Genomic DNA, 18,299 nt, shown 5'->3' on the forward strand with positions numbered 1-18,299 from the left:
CTCGCTCCGTCGCCCAGGCTGGAGTGCAGTGGCGCCATCTCGGCTCACTTCAAGCTCTGCCTCCCGGGTTCACCCCATTCTCCTGCCTCAGCCTCCCAAGTAGCTGGGACTACAGACGCCCACCACCTCGTCCAGCTAATTTGTGCATTTTTAGTAGAGACGGGGTTTCACCGTGTTAGCCAGGATGGTCTTGATCTCCTGACCTCGTGATCTGCCCGCCTCGGCCTCCCAAAGTGCTGGGATTACAGGCATTAGCCACCGTGCCTGGCCAACAACGCCTTATTTTCTACAAGATAAAATCTGGCAAATAAGTCCCCTCATGAACTGATTTTTACCACTACTTATACTTCTGCCATACTAAACGCCTTGTTGTACTCAAACAATGTTTTCTAATGTTTTCACTGCCTTTAGTATACTGTTTCCTTGATCTAGATAGAATGCCGTCCTCTTTCCTCACTGGGTTTTGTCTTATCACCCATGATTAACAGCATGAACTCAGGAGCTGCCCTTCCTGGTTTGAATTTCAGCTCCACTATTTGCAAGCTGTACGATCCTGGGCAAGTCACTTAATATTCTTTGGTTCCTTCAATTATAAAATACGAATAGTAATAGAATCTGCCTGATAAAATTATTGAGAGGATTAAATAACATATATAAAGCACCTAGAACATACATATTTAAAAATCATCATTACCAGCTGGGTGTGGCGGCACATGCCTGTAATCCCAGCACTTTGGGAGGCCGAGATGGGCGGATCACGTGAGGTCAGGAGTTCAAGACCAGCCTGGCCAACAAGGTGAAACCCCATCTCTACTAAAAATACAAAAATTAGCCAGGTGTGGTGGCTCACACCTATAGTCCCAGCTACTCAGGAAGCTGAGGCAGGAGAATTGCTTGAACCTGGGAGACAGAGGTTGCAGTGAGTGGAGATCGCGCCACTGCACTCCAGCCTGGGTGACAGAGAAAAAAAATCATCATCATCCTAAATAGTTATTATTATTATTATTATTATTTTGAGACGGAGTCTTGCTCTGTCGCCCAGGCTGGAGTGCAGTAGCACCATCTCGGCTCACTGCAAGCTCCGCCTCCTGGGTTCACACCATTCTCCCGCCTCAGCCTCCCGAGTAGCTAGGACTACAGGTGCCCACCACCAAGCCCAGCTAATTTGTTTTGTATTTTTAGTATAGACGGGGTTTCACCGTGTTAGCCAGGATGGTCTCAATCTCCTGACCTCGTGATCCACCCACCTTGGCCTCCCAAAGTGCTGGGATTACAGGCATGAGCCACTGCGCCAGGCCCTAAATAGTTATCTCTTATAGGCAGAGTTCTCTGATGACAGTAGGTGGGGTCCTGGCACCTCTCGTTGATCTTATGCCATCCTATATATTCCTTATTATATATTATTCAATATTGTCTAAGTTCTATCCTGAAATCAATCTGTTTGAATAGGAGTAAAGGAAATTTGAGACATGAGTATTGTTATTCAAAGTGATTAATAATACGTTGCCACAGAGAAAGAGTTGTAGTCTAAAGAGGCCACAGTTATGACTGGGAAAGTCGTGGGTAGAGTCAAATCTGAGGATATGAGAGATTGCGAACATAGGTGAGAAGCAATTACAGCCAGGGAGAATATGGCAAGACAGGATCAAATACAGTAAGTCCTCACTTAACGCTGTTGATAGGTTCTCGGAAACAGCGACATTAAAACAACATACCATGTAACAAAACCAATTTTACCATAAGCTAATTGACATAAACAAGAATGAAGTTCCTATGGCATACAGTATGTTATTTTTGCTTAAAGTTGCTGTTTCCAAGAACCTATCCATGATGTTAAGTGAGGACTTACTGTATACTATAGGACTGGGAACGTAACAGTGGCAAACTTTTAGAAGGGGTCCTAGGAACATGCCTGTGGGGACATGTCACACAGAGGCATATTGCTGTACCTGCCCAATAGTGATTGTTCCACCCTACTGAATTCCTGAAGAAAAAAGCAGTATTTTTCATACTGCTTATAATTTTGAAATTAATTTTAATATAAAATCCATAAATCCTTTAATTTTTTAAAAAGTTACAGATTAAAATAAAGACTCCTTCACAAACCACCTTCAATTTCAATCCTGTCCCTCTCCTCAGAGGTAACAAGCCGAGGTGGCCAATTCCCAACTTGAATTTCATTCTGTGCATTGCCAGACCACAATGTCTGCTAAGCCATAAGCTTGCCAAGTCTCCTTTGTTGATTGACTGGAAAAGGTGGAAATGAGAGGAAATGGGTATACTTTGAAAACCTGGAGTGTCCCGAATTCCCAAACATGAGTGGGCTCCCCTTGCTTTTTGAAGTAGTCCCTCCCCTGACATTGATGAGGATGTCCTCTTGCTGGAGGGCACTGTTGCTTTCTTTCCTGGGGGAACACTCCAAATTCTCCCTTAGGCTCCTTCATCCCATTCATCAGCATCTCCAGATTTGTCATCAGGGCATGCCCCGGTATCAATTCTAAAGTCTAATGGAAAGAGAAGGCTTTGCACAACTTTGCTAACTTATATCAGCAGAAGGCTAGAGAAGACATGTAGAGAGAGACTGAGGTTGCCTGACTAAGGAAGAAATAATTTTAGATGTGACTGAATTTACTGGTATAGGTATATTTACCAGAAATTATAGATTCAACAGGCTATCTTGAGAAGACATGTTTGAGTCTAATAGTTTGCTTGCTTAGTTAACACAAACCTACATTCAATAGCAGCTCATGGTAACTAAAGTTGAGAAGCCAGAAATGTCTTAGAACTCAGACTTATGGAGATAGAAATGCTGGGGTAAAGTTAGCCTTAATTCATTCATCGATTATTCATTGAGTGCACACCATGTGTCAGTCTTCTAGGAGCGTGGAGATTTATCAGCGACCAACATGGATAAAAATCTTACACTCATGCAGCGGGTATTAGAGACAAATATATGGTAAATATTTATCAGAGGAGACAAATACACGATAAATACCATTAAAAATTAAGGAGAACAAGGGAGTAGTAGAAAAGGGGGTTCTGTTTCTTATACAGCAGTCAGAAGAGGCCTGTCTGTGGAGGTGAAATTTGAACAGAGACCTAAAGATATGAGAGCACAAACCAGGCAGATGTCTGGAATAAGTGTGTTTCAAACAAAGGGAACATTAGGTGCAAAAGCCCCAAGCCTGGAAGAGTGGATAGCATGTTTGAACGTCAGCAAAGAGGTCTGTGGGAAACAGCAGAGGGTTTGCGGTGGTGAGAAGATGAGATCAGAGACAGCTTGGGTGGTTGGGGATGAACAAGGGATAAGAGTGGTATACCGGATTACCTAGGCCTTTAAGCCATGGTAAGGACTATGCCTTTTACACTGAGTAGATAAGAGCCGTAAGGGTTTTGAGCAGAGGAAAGAGATGATCTCAACCAGCTTTAAAGGGGTCCCTTTTGTAGCCAAGTAGAAAACAGACTGTAGGGAAACAAGGATTGAAGCAAGGACATCAGTTTGATAATGTTTGCAATATTCTTGGTAAGTGATGACGAAAGCATGATGAAAGGTTGCACTGAGATACATCTATTTTGAAGGTAGATGTGACAAAATTTGCTGATCAAAGGTCAGCCAGTGGTAGATAATAACAATTAGAGGCATTATAGAAAACCACAAGATTTTAGTCTGAGCGACTGTGAAGGATGGAGCTGCCAGGAACAGAAATGGGGAAGTATGCAGGGGAAGCCTGTCTGGAAAGTGTGTGAGGAGTGGAAGGGAGTGGGGTGGGAGGCTGGAATCAGAAGTTTTGAACATTATAAGTTCAAAGATATCCAAGTGGATATAGGCATTTGAATGTTAGTCTGAAGTTCAGGAAAGACATCTAGGGCTCAGAAATACATTTGAGAAATGTGGAATCCCATGGCAATGAATCCATGGGATTAGATAACCTAGTAAGTAAGTTTATGTGCAGCAGACTTTTACAGAAACAGTCCTGGCACAAGCTGGTCTTGTAGAAGTTGGAGATGAGGAGGAGCCAGCACAGTTGCATCCCACCCATCCACCCTGTAATGATGTCATTCGAGAGGTGCCAGTGACATTTTATGGTGAGGGCAGAGATTCATTCCCATTGCAATAGATACTTATTTTAGATTATGTTAGATATAGATTTGCTTTTCCTTGCTTCTGCCAGCAACGGTATTTTTGTTGAGTTACTGGATATCTTAAAAAATCATCATGGTGTTACACAATGGTATTCTACAAAACTTTTCTTAACTTAGGAAGACACTTGACAGCAAAATGAGGGGGTGATGACTGACTGAAGCCTCAAATACTGCATCTTCTTGGAGATACCACCTTATGAGAGTGGGGTGTTGTGATGTAATTACAGTGAGTGTGTGTGTACCTGTGCATAAGTAGATACACATATGCATATAGCAAAATAAAATGAACTAGGGCACAGATCAAAAAACCTTTTCATTTGTTAGCAGTGTGCTGCCCAAGTTTGAGGAATCATTTGTGGTCATTTAAATTCATTAGAGTACTAGTTTGCTATGATTATAAACCTTGAGTTGGGCAGAGACTAGTTTTACTCCCCTTTTCCTTAGAGACACTAATGATCTTGTTAAAAAATTGTGGGTACATAGTAGGTATACATATCTATGGGCTACATGAGATATTTTGATAGAGGCATGCAATGCATAATCATCACACCAGGGTAACTGGGGTGATAAAGGAAAAACTTCATCCGAATTAAATTTAAAGCAGTTTAAGTAAGCAACGAACAATTTGCGAATCAGGCAGCCCCCATAATCACAGCAGATTCACAGAGACTCCAGAGGTGCCTCATGGTCAGAACAAATTTATAGACAAAAAAGGTAAAGTGACGTACAGGAATCGGAAGTGAGGTAACAGAAACTAGTACTATAAGACTGGTTACGGCTCGGCATTTGCCTTATTTTGAACGCAGTTTGAACACTCAGCATCTATGAGTGGTTGAAGTATGGCCTCTGGGATTGGCCAACACTCAGCTATTGTTACGGGTCCATACTATTAAGTTAGGTATACATCAAATGTAGATTATAAAAATTCAGTTGTAGAGGATTAATAAAAAGACCACTTAAGCAAGTAGATTCTTCTTCTAGCTCATTTTTTAATCTATTTAATTTTATGTGGTTTGGTTTATGGGGACCCTGGGTAAGGAGCATACTCTAAACTCTTGGTATTATCCTCCCAATAGTCATAGTAATAGTCCCCCTGGTGCACTGTATTCTCTCAAAGGTTTTAAATGCTTGCATGCAGCCATCTCTAGAACGTCAAATGCTCTCTCTTCAACTGGAATGACAGAAGCTGAAAGAAATGTGTGACCATGAGGACACCGTAACCTATGAATGACATGCTGAAACCAGAAACCCAAAATGATGGTAACTGAGAGTGGCGCTAAGGCCCTAAGTTTTGGTCACACTCTCACCTAAGTGAGACCCTGGCCAAAAAGGGGAAATTTTTTAAACAAAATTATGGAAGGCCATTATTTTGGACTGAGCTTATGTACTAGGCCCCAACAAACCAAACCAAACCAAACTAAAATGGAGTCACTCGTGCTAAATGTGACATAATCAAACTAAGGCTTTAAGAAAACACAAAGCTCCTAGAACAGACCAGGTTTTGTTTTTTCTCCTGTAAACAGGATGTTCCAGCATAAGGAAGTAACCTCTACTCAGTCCTTATTCCCTCCTTGCAAAACCCACTGTTCTACTGTTTCCCAGTGGGTTTCAAAACTATGTAAGTTCATTTATGATAGTGATGGTAACATCAATGAACAAAGTTTTGGTCAATCTCTCAAAATTGAGAAAATTACCAAAAGTGGGGAATTGTTAAAGCAAACTAAATATGGCCTGAGAAGGACTCCATACTTCTACATTTGAGTCCTTCTGGATGAACAGTAACCTAGGTTAATAGTCAGACAAAACTGAAAACCTAACTTAATAGTATGCACCTATAACAATGGCTGAGTGTTGGCCAATCCCAGCGACATACTTCAACCACTCAGACTGCTGAGTGTTCAAATTGCATTCAAACAAGACAAACACCCAACTATAACCAATCTCACTGTTTCTGTTACCTCACTTCCAATTCCTATACGTCACTTTACCTTTTTTGTCTATAAATTTGTTCTGACCACAAGGCACCCCTGGAGTCTCTGTGAGTCTGCTGTGATTTTGGGGCTGCCTGATTCGTGAATTGTTCATTGCTCAATGAAACCCCTTTAAATGTAATTCAGATGAAGTGTTTATCAGGGGCATTCATCCCCTCAAGCATTTATCCTTTGTGTTACAAACAATCCAATTATACTCTTAGTTATTTTAAGGTGTACAATTAAATTATTTTTGACTGTAGTCCCCCATTGTAGGTCTCGTTCATTATTTTTATTTTGTACTCATTAACCATCCTCACTTACACCCTGCCCTCCCCACTACCCTTTCCAGCCTCTTGTAACCATCCTTCTACTTGCTATTTCCATGATTTCAATTATTTTAATTTTTATCTCCCATAAATAAGTGAGAACAGGCAAAGTTTATCTTTCTGTGCCTGGCTTATTTCACTTAACATAATGACCTCCAGTTCCATCCATGTTGTTGCAAATGATGGGATCTCATTATTTTTTATGGCTGTATAGTACTCCATAGTGTGTATGTACTACATTTTCTTTATTCATTCATCTGTTGGACACTTAGGTTGTATCCAAACCTGGGCCATTATGAATAGTGCTACAATAAACATGGGAGTGCAGATGTATCTTTGATACACTGATTTCCTTTCTTTTGGGTATATACCCAGCAGTGGGATTGCTTGGTCATATGGTAGCTCTATTTTTAGTTTCTTGAGGAACCTGGAAACTATTCTCCATAGTGGTTGTACTAATTTACATTCCCACCAACAGTGTATGAGGCTTCCCTTTTCTTCATATCCTCACAGCATTTGTTATTGCCTGTCCTTTGGATAAAAGCCATTTAAACTGGGGTGAGATGATATCTCACTGTAGTTTTGATTTGCACTTCTCTCATGATCAACAGATTCTTAATTATTTCAATCTCTTTGTTAATCTGATAGAATTCCAAGTTCCATCTCTGTGTCATCTTGAATTTCCTTAAAACAACTATTTTGAATTGTCTGTCTGAAAGGTTACATATCTCTGTTTCTTTAGGATTGGTCCCTGGTACTTTATTTAGTTCATTTGGTGAGGTAATGTTTTCTTGGATGGTCTTGACACTTGTGCATGTTTGTCTGCAACTAGACATTGAAGAGTTAGGTATTTATTGTAGTCTTCGCAGTCTGGGCTTGTTTGTACCTATCCTTCTCGGGAAGGTTTTCCAGATATTTGAAAGAGAACTTGGGTATTGTCATCTAAGCCATATCTGCTTTAGGGGGCACCCCAAGAACAGAAACACTGTGGTTCTTGCAGACTCACTGAGATACTACCTTGATAGTTTTGGACAAGATCTGGAAGTTCTTATCTACAGTTCAAGATGAGATTTGGGTGGGGTCACAGCCAAACCATATCACTTTCCCATTTTCTGCAAGAGGCAAGCAACTTGTGTTTATGTTTAAAAGTTTATCAAACGGTCCACAAAATTATTTGCTTATATTTCTGTCACATTCAGTAATGTAATATCATATTTTTTTCAGTGACTCTAACCTGTTTCAATTTTTGTTCAGAGATTCTTGTTTCTGCATACTGATAATGATAAACAGCTGTTACTTGCTGAGCGCCAACCATGGGCTGGACACTTCCCTAGGAGCATTTCCAACGTCATCTCTGTTTGCTATGATTAATGCTGGAATAAGGAGGCAATGCTTTATACTCAGTAATAATCTTCCCTGGAAAATAAAAAAAGCCTCTGTTATCTACAAACTGTTTTTCACTTGTAGATAATTATCCATTTTCAGCTGTCCTGACATCCTTGGTCAGGAAGTGGACTAATTTTCCATGGGTAATAAATACACATAGTAAACCTAAGTCTCATCCCCCCATGACTTTCTGTGTGAATCCAGGAAGCAGAAAATGATTCCAGTTGTATCTCAGCTTAAGGTAAAACATCTCTTTCTGTATTTTATCAAAACAATTATATGTTATTTTGCTAACAGGAGATATTTCAAAAATTAATATATTTTCAAGTGTGTTAATGTCTCTACTTAACCTAGTGGTTAAAAATTATTTTCTTCCTGCAGCTAAGTCAAAATTTACAACCACCAAGACAGAAAAGGGCAAACAAGTTCCTACGCTCTCCAAACACTATTCTACTCCCCTGGTTACAAGGCAGAATTTGCTGATGAACAAATTCTGCTTAAGCACAAAGACTTTGTAAGTTCTCTGGAAGCCAAAGACTTTTTGTGTAAACAGCAAAGTCCTTATTTTCATTTGTTGGATAAAATAATTCTTTCAGAATGTGTCATTTACAAGTAAATTGTGTTGGTGATGGTAACTTTTAAATTTCTATTCTATATGGAATAAATTTATTCAACCTGATGAAGCCAACTATTAGAAACCTAGAAAGGCCCTGATATCATGGATAACTATGAAAGTTGGATAGGAAAGACCAATACTTTCATGATGAAAGCAGGGTTGGTATTTAACATGCTGCGCTGCTAGAGTCGAGACCCTACTGTGTCTCCAGAGACCCTAAGCTCCTGCGGACATATTTTCAAAACACTGAAAGAAGCGGGGTTGGAAAAGAAGCCAGGAGAATGTATAATGTGTGAAACACTATTTAGCTGGAATAGTTCTGCTTTTATTCTGTATCATGAGGTTTCATTTCTAATTTCACTTGAAGCAAAGGATTTTTTATCTTTCAAAAAATATTTGAAAATCATTGCCTGCCTATCACATATCCCTTTGGGGGCTCAGTTGCCAAAATAAAACTGGAAGAGATGTACGATAGGTCTAAACTTTAAATCACTAAGAACTTAGGTTGGCTTGATATAGGAAATACATTCAGTAATCCAGAAGAAATTTCTTAAGTTTCCTTTAAAACAGTGATGCAGTAATGTGATCATTTTAGCGAGCGGCTTTACTAATTACTGGGTATATTTGCTCTTTTGAAAATCTTAGCATAACTATATGCAAAACAGTGAGCTAAGAGTTCACAAGGAGCACCAAAAAGAATACTATGTGCTTCCTGTTCTCAATGTTCCTAAAGCTATTGTCAACTAGCTTGAAAAACAGGAAAGAAAATAAGTGACATGAGGTAAGTGCAAGCACTATGCGGAGAGGATGCAGAAGCAGAAGTGATCACATTTTGTCAGGAAGGGAGATGCTTCAGGAGAAAAGATGAGATCTCAGCTATCCTTGAAAGATGGGTAGCATTCTGAAGCAGAGAAACAGGGAAGAAAGCACTCCTGGCCTGGGTGCAGGATGAGCAAAGACATCAGCAGGGTGGAAAACCAGGCACTAGTTAGGAAAACAATAATACGTCTAATTTGGCTGGAGCATGGGAGAAAGAAATGATGGATCAGATTGTAGAGGGATTTGACTGTGAGGTCAAGATGGTGACATTTAATCCTTATAATAAGGCAAAGAAAATGTCAAAGTTAAGTATCTACAATCTCCCTCTGCCACCTATTAATTGCTCAGTTCTGTGTCTGCACCTATGAGGTGATGATGGGATACTGGGTGGGAAAGAAAAGTGGAAAGAACTCTGAAGACTGCTTTACAAAATAATGAAATGGCCAAAGAGATCAAGGAGAAGATGGACAAAGATACAGAGAAGAAATATATAGCCTGAGGGTGGGAAGGCCTGTTTCTGAGATTTTAAAAGGAGGAAGAAAGAGGTGTGGGAGAGGCATCTGCTGTGATGAGGAATTTGGGGAAGTTTTGCCACTTGATATGCTGTGAAAGTCATGCCTCCATTTCCTGAAGGAGACTTCAGCATAGCCATATTGCTTTCCAAGGCTTTCTGTTTCCTTTAGGCTGTGTTGAGATGGGTTTTTAGGTTGGAGGGAGAAGGCTCGGTTTTATTCAGTTCACAAATTATCTGTACAGAGCAGGGGTTTCTCCGGTGGTTCCTTGAGGTGGGGGGCCTGGGAGTGGTGGGGTTGGTGGTGATGATAGGGTGAAGGGGAGAACAAGGAGCCTTCACTTTGCATCCCTCATCTCTATATCCACCACATCCAAATTTTTTCTTCTTTGAGACAGGGTCTGGCCTTTTCACCCAGGCTAGAGTACAGAGGTCTGATCTTGGCTCATGCAACCTCTGCCTCCCAGGCTCAAGTCATCCCACCTCAGCCTCCCTAGTATCTGGGACTACAGGCGTGCACCACCATGCTACCTGTAGTCTTTTCTTTATAGTTTTTTGTTTGTTTGTTTTTTGGTAGAGATGGTGTCTCACTGTGCTGCCCAGGCTGGTCTCAAACTCCTGAGCTCAAGCCATCTACCTGCCTTGGCCTTCCAAAGTGCTAGGATTACAAGCCTGAGCCACCATGCCTGGCCTCGAATCTATTTTATATATAGTGCTTCTGTGTAAGACTGCCACTGGGAAAAAGTGATAAAAGCAATTTTAAAAGATGGTAAAACAATCATGGTAGGCAGTGAAGTATCTCTGAAGTATTATGAGCTGAAAAATGTTTTATTAGTATAAAGTGAGGTTCAGAGAACTTAAATGACTTGAAGTTTGCACAGCTAGAACATACTAAGCTAGACCTAAGACCCATTTTTACTCAATCACTCTCCCACCCAATGATCAGGGTTTTTTTCTTTCCAAATCATTAAGATTTAAGATATTTTGAGCCTGTCCATTCTTAGTTGTAGCCTTTATAGACAGCAGAATTCCTATCTTCCTAATCTGAGGTTTAATGTCAGGTAATTCTTGTGCCTCTTTATTTTGTATTTTGCTACTCAGATGTATCTGTTTGTCTCCACCTGGATTGTATAGGCTGAAAAGAGGTAAAGAAATTTTGCCCCAGAAGGTAATAACTTGGCATTAGGGTCTAACCTTGTTGCTTATATCTCCTTTTTGTTTCCCCTACATCAATGTACATACCAGATGGAACAAAGGTGAAAATATGATTATGCAAACCATCAAAGTACTAGGAAAAAACACAGGAGACGTATTTATAACCTCAGAAAAACAAGTCTTTAAGGTATGACACAAAATCCTGAAGCTGCAAAGGAAAAGGTCAATACATTCAAGCATATAAAAAAATTAATTTCCACATAGGGGAAAAAAACTATCATAAGCAAACTCAAACAAAATACAATAAACTCACAGGAAGATTTTTGCAGTGCATGTTGTACACAAAGGCCTACTTTCTAAATGTATAAAGAGTTCCTATGAATGTACAAGAAAAAACTAAACTTCCCAGTGGAAAAAATGGGAAAAAATGTGAGCAGAATTCACACAAAAAATAATTACAAGTGGGTCTTTGTACTAAGACCCTACACGTACTAAGTCTCTACATTTCTAGCTTCTGCATAGTTGCTGCTTTAACATTTGCCCTACATACGTGGCCTGCATACACTTTGTTCTGGAAAACTTGATAATATATTATGTCTGAGTCACCTACCTTCTTCATCTCCTCCTCTCTCCTGAGGGCACACTTTTCAAATGCCAACTAATCCAGAGTCTACACCCCCACTGACCTTTATCACCCCAGTGCCAGGTTCCAGACAACTAGGGACAGACCTTATGAATGGGCCCAGAGCCCAGTGAAATTATTCAAACTAGCCAATCCTAAGCCTGCTTACCCCCACCTCATCTATTCCTTATCTTGAAAACCATAATAAAGGCTCTTGCCCACAGTTCAACCCTCTCCCTCTGTCTTCTGACCAACCCCACTACTTTGCCATGTGACACCCTACTCACCACTATAACATGATGTGTTCCTTCCTTCAGGAACTGTCAGTAATAAACTATCATTTCAATGACAATTATCCCCTGATCTGTGTACCTTCCTATATCTCAAATTTCCTATTCATATACATTTTAAACAGTAAACGTATGAAAAACTCCATTCCACTTATTTTAAGAAAAATATTTTAAAAGACTATGATGAAATAACAATTTTTTTCCTTATCAGAGTGACAATGGTCAAAAACTTAGATGGCACACAGTGCTGGTATGAGTACTGAGACACTCATTTATTACTGGTAGGAACACAAATTGCTATAACGTCTATAAAGAGTACCTTGGCAATAAAAACAAAATTTTTAAATACACAAACCCATAACCCATCATTCAGCTGTTCCACTTCCGGGTATATATCCAAAAATTTTTAAAGGAGGGATCTTTTTTTTGAGATGAGGTCTCACTCTCACCCAGGTTGGAGTGCAGTAGAGTGATCTCGGCTCACTGCAACCTCTGCCTCCTAGGCTCAAGCCATCTTCTGACCTCAGCCTCCCATGTAGCTGGGACCACAGGCACACACCATTTCATCCAGCTAATTTTTGTATTTCTGTAAAGGTGGGGTCTCACTTTGTTTCCCAGACTGCTCTTGAACTCCTGAGCTCAAGCAATCTGCCCGCCTCACCCTCCCAAAGTGTTGGGATTACAGGTGTGAGCCACCATACCTGGTCTTAGAGCAAGATCTTGAAGACATATTTGCATGCCTATCATAATAGCAGCATTATTCACAATAGCCAAGAGGTAGAAGCAACCCAAGTATCCATCAGTGGATGAATGGATAAACAAAATATGGGGGGGGGGGTGTGCCTGTGTATGGTGGTGCATATATATGGTATATTGTATCTATATGGTGTGTATATATAGGTATACACACAATGAATTATTATTCCATCTTAGGAGAGGAATTCTGACACATGCTACAACATGAACTAACCTTGATGACATTATGCTAAGTGAAATAAGCCATTCATAAAAAGACAAATACTGTATGATTCTCCTTACAGGAGGTATATCTAAAGTAGACACATTCATGGAAACAAAGTAGGAGAAAAGGGGAATTGGGGAGTTGTTTAATGGGTGTAGAATTTCAGTTTTGCATATGAAAAAGTTCTAGAGATTAGTTGAACAATAATGTGAATATACTTAACACAAATGGTACATTTAAAAACAGTTAAAATAGTATAATTTTATCACAAAGGTTTTTTTTGAATCAGCAAATCCACTGACCCAGCAATCCCACTATTAGGAATTTGACCTTTTAAGATGACTACTCCAGTATTAAATGATGCATGTATAAAGTTAGTCACTATCATTATCTGTAATAGCAGATGATTGGAAATGACCTAAATGTCTCATAATAAGGAACTAGTTTTAAAAAGCATGTTCCATTCATGCCTTGAAATACTATACAATGAAAAAAATAAAAATTGTATAAATATGTGAAAAAAACAGTGTATATTATACTACGACTTACTTCTTTGTGCATAGATGTTCTACAAGGCTATATAAAAGATTGTTAATTATAGTTGCCTCTTGGGAGGGGGAGTTTAGATTGTATAATGGGGTAGAAGGCTGACTTTTCATTGTTTACTATCCTGCACCTTCTAGATTTTGTACTATCTATACATTTTATATATTAAAATAGCTTTATATAAATAAAATTAGCCCCATGGCTGAATAAATTTTATTACAATTTTATTATGATTCCCTGATACTCTGTTCCTTAACTTCCCAGTCTGGCTTGCATCTCACTGCTTGACCATTGAGAACCTGATCTTGCTTGCCTAATGAAAACTTTAGTAATTGTCTTGTCTTAGCTAACTTTTCTGGGTTGACTCCTGCTAACTCATTTAACTGATTTACCCGTAAATCAGTTACCAGATGGACAAATTCCCAATCCTACTCCCTTCTGTTTATTTGCCAAGGAATCTACCCAACAGACAACAGTACCCTCTGTCTACCTATATAGTAATACATTTTTTGTTGAAAAACGTATTTTATTTTAATCCTTAAGCTTCCATCTTTAGTCCCCAATGTATTAAAATAGTGATTGCATTACTAAAGGCACTGTTTTACAAGATGCACATTCACCTACTAAGAGCCACCAGCTTTCTAAAGCCAACCTTCTCTCAAAGGAGAAAATACTATTATTTCTCCTAGTACTTATTTTGAAGAGCAACATCTGTTCAGCGACTATTTAGAAAGCCAGTATCAAAGTTTAGATTATTATTTTTAATATTTAATCAAGTTGCTACAACGGTAGTAAACAATCAATGAAAAATAAAGAGGTGATTAAAACTGTATTAACTATGTAATTAAACACACATGCACATACACATGCAAACTAGGATCTCATTATGTCAGTAAAGAACTAGAAAAGGATAAAGGAGAAGAGAAGCAAATAAACCACACAAACAGAGGGACAGATGGGCCACTGAGGGTAGGGCCACTGCTGCGTTTTCCTCCCATTCCTAGCCTTGGGTCTGGCATATTGTAGATGCTTAGGAAAGATTTTTCAGAATGAGTAAAGGAAGATGATCTCACAGGTTGTATGTGAGGAGGTAAAGGACCAATTTTTCTTTATCTTTCTTCTTCTCTGTCCCCTTTTCAACATCCTTCTGACTCCTCTTACCACTAAGCACAGTTGTTCAAATAGAGTTGTCTGACAATACCCCAGATTCCTGGCCAAAATCAATCTCCATGTTTATCACTTTAAAGGTGCCAAGAGGAGGACACCCTAACACAGTGCCTTCTTTCCTCTTACCCTGACCTCTTCTGCAGTGTACAATTTAACTGAATTGAGGGGTATTAATCTACTTTGCAAAGTGGAATATGGCCTGTATTCTTATAATCTTAGCGTCAATATTCAATCTTTGTAAATGGATTTAAGGAATGTTGATATCTCAAATATTTAAGTGCATTACAAGGTCTTCTTCCATACTGGAAAAATTTTTAAATTTCCACCCCACTGTCAGAGTAAAAACAATAATAACAAAAATATGGGAACAATAAAACCTATCTGTACTGTTCAATAAACTATCCGTCTCTTTAAAGATTCTTGACGGCCAAAGAAAATCTTGAAAAATTATTCTTGCAAGGGTGCCTGGATGTCTGAAGGAAAAGTGAAAACATGCCAATAATAGCAAGATTTGCAGGAAGGTTTATAAAAGAAACTTAGTCATTTTTTAAAGCACAGCCTATAAGTACAGCTGTTAGTGAGGGGTGATAACTAAGGAGAGGTTGGGGAAACATACTAGAAATATTTAAACAGAGTGTACATATTTATCTTTGTTTTAATACACAGTCTACTTTAAAAGTCAAATTGTAAAACCTAAAATAGCAGTGTTTAAATGTGTGAATGTCAAGTGAACAATGTCAAGTGAAATGCATGCTGAAGCAGGAAACGGAAGACTGGGTTCCAAATTCCACCCTGATGTGTAACCCAGGACGAGTCTCAATCTTCCAGAATCTTTAAGATGGAAATAGCAATATCTCAAAACTCCTGTTACAGAATCATTCTGAAAAGTAAGTTTACATACTTGAAACTATTTCGTAAGCTCCTTGAGGGTGGGGTTCTTATCTTTTCCTCTTTATGACCAGTTACTTAAGGTATAAAAAAAAAAGAAAATATTTAATTCCTTGAAAAAAAATTGAAATGTCATTAGGGATTATCTCAAGCTCATTAGTAACTCTATAGAAGGTCCAACCTACAAAATAAATGAAGCTTTAGTAGCGTCGGCAAAGCACCAATACATTCAGTAATTAAAACTTTAGGCCAGGTGCAGGGGTTTATGTAATCCCAGCATTTTGAGAGGCCGAGGTGGGTAGATCACTTGAGCCTAGGAGTTTGAGACCAGCTTAGACAACATGATGAAACTCTATCTCTACATAAAATACAAAAATTAGCCAGGCCTGGTGTTATGTGCCTGTGGTCCCAGCTACTCCAGAGGCTGAGGTGGGAGGATTGCTTGAGCCCAGAAGGAAGAAGTTGCAGTGAGCTGAGATTGTGTCACTGCACTTCAGTCTGGGCAACAGAGACAGACGTTATCTCAAAAAAAATTTATTTAAAAAACCAACATTTATTTATCTGGTACCAGCCTTAAGAGAACAAAATATATAGAAAATAAAGCATCTTTTGAATATGTAAATATCCTCATAAAAAAAGATAATTTTACAAATATGAAATTAGGTAAACAATGGCAGCATCTTTTTTTCAATACACAGTGGTAGACTGTGTTGTTAAAAATACATAGGTATCAAGCTGCAATTCTTTCAGAAGGCATTCTGAATACTGTATCAAGAACCTACTGTGTCTACTACACCTCTAGCCAGAGACTTCCCCCATAGGCTCAGATCCACATACTGGACATTCCCTTCAGACCTGTTGCTTGTTCTGAACTCTTATGTATGGTGCCATAATTTGGCTGATTTCCCAAATCAGAATGCCAAGCATCAATTTAGAATCCTTTCCTCACCCACTCCATCCACTCAGACACTAAGGCTATAGAATTTTATACTTCCTTAATATCTCTCCTAAATGTATTCACTCCTTTTTTCCTCATTTCCACTGCCACTGTGCAGTCTCTCTTCACATCTTCATCACTGAAATGGCATTCTAACTGGTGAGATGGTAGGAATGGAAAACACAAATTCAAGAGATAGTACCAAGAGAGAACCAACTGACAGAACCCAGGAGCAGAGTTAGGTTCCGGAGAAGGATAATGGATTTAGCTGTGAGTATGTTTAGTTTGAGGTACTTTGGGGTCATCTACATGAAGATATTCCAAGTATGTGCATACATGGGTATGGGCAAAAAACCAGATTCATAGTGGACCCTGTGTATATGGATGCAACGTCCCCCTTCATGTCTTACTGCCTTAAACGTCTTTCTAGACCATCTCATCCCACAGCAGTTGGGCCTCCTTTTGATAACACTGCTTGTATCTTCTGGGTCCAAAATCATATGCCTTTTGTTGACATTTAATATTTCAATCTTCTTGTTCACAAATAATGCTTCTAAAGAATTGGAACCTTTTTATGCTTTACGTCCATAAATTCTCATGGTATCTAGCACAATCCAGTACACAGGAGGTGCTCAAAACCAAGGAGGAGTTGAAGGGATGAATTTCAGTAGCTTTAGCAATAATAATTATAAACATCTAGCACAGTGCCTGGCACGTAGTGAATGCTGTATCTTTTATCTTTTAAATAGATTAAGACTTAATGTCCAAAATTATTGTTCACAAGGTTCTTGACATCTTAGTACTCATCAAATCTGACATGCAACTGAAACTTGGACACAAATGCTGCTATTACATATTTTGTAAGAAGTACAACCACTCATAGTTTTATATATAACCTGTTTTCATGAAAAGGTCATATATTGACAAACTTAATCCATCTTCATCATTGCCTATGATGATTTGTATACATCCACATTCTACTTTTAGTTTCATATTCTATTTTGATTCATAGTTTTACTTTCTCGGTGTTTCCCTACAATGTTTGCTCTCCCTTTTATGCCTCCCAAATGCAATGCTCCTATGCCTCCTTTTCTCCACCCCTTGGCTAAGTCAGGTCAAAGACTTACTTAACAATGATTGGCACAATAATTATTTTCAGGAAATAAAGAGAAGGGAGGAGATGCCTGGCCCTTGGTAAAAAGCAAAGAGCCAATTATTTCGCTTAGGTGAAATAATTTAATGTTTTGATTTTGGCTCACAGCATTAAGACAAAAATGATTTTACGGCCTCCAAGTCTTGGAAAAGTTCAGCGTCTGACACACTGACCCTTGACAAGTGAGGTCACATTTATTGTGAGGTCACAGTGCTGCTTTACATAAGCACATACAGATAGAAGTAGAAATCCTAACTAGGGAATACCATGAAAGCTATCACTTATATTAACCCTGGACATGTGACAGCATCTAACATAATACCCATCGGAGTGTGTGCTGGTTCAACCTCTTTGGAAAACTGATTGAAGGTCTTTACTAAAGCTGAATATAAACCTAGACTATGACAGATTAACCCCACTCCTGTGTATATACCCAAGATAAGTTCATTCTTAAGTACAAGGCATGCATAAGAATGATCACAGAACCTTATTCATAATCTTCAAAACAGGAAATAATCCATTTTTGTAAACAAAACAGAATGGATCAACAAATTATGGTACATTTACACAGTAGTGAGGTAGGAGGCAGAACTTGACTTCGGAGGCGGGGCTTGGACATCACACCAAATTGAGGACTAGCTAAAACAGATGTGAGGCAGAAGCACCTCCCCCATTAGACACCAATGTGCCATGTTAGTTTACTGTTGCCATGGTAACACCGGGACGTTATTGCCCCTTTCCATGGCATCAACCCGACAACCTGCAAGTTACCACCCTCATTCTACAAATTTCTGCATAAACCAGTC

At 39.1% G+C, this 18,299-nt stretch overlaps 1 protein-coding gene across 7 annotated transcripts in view; it reads right to left on the reverse strand.

The window, feature by feature from the left end:
• Window positions 1-18,299, reverse strand: part of CCDC146 (coiled-coil domain containing 146) — a 170,141-nt gene that overhangs the window by 101,664 nt on the left and 50,178 nt on the right. The window lies entirely within an intron of this gene.

Source organism: Pongo abelii, chromosome 6 (assembly GCF_028885655.2).
Source record: "Pongo abelii isolate AG06213 chromosome 6, NHGRI_mPonAbe1-v2.0_pri, whole genome shotgun sequence".
Classification (NCBI taxonomy): Eukaryota; Metazoa; Chordata; class Mammalia; order Primates; family Hominidae; genus Pongo; species Pongo abelii.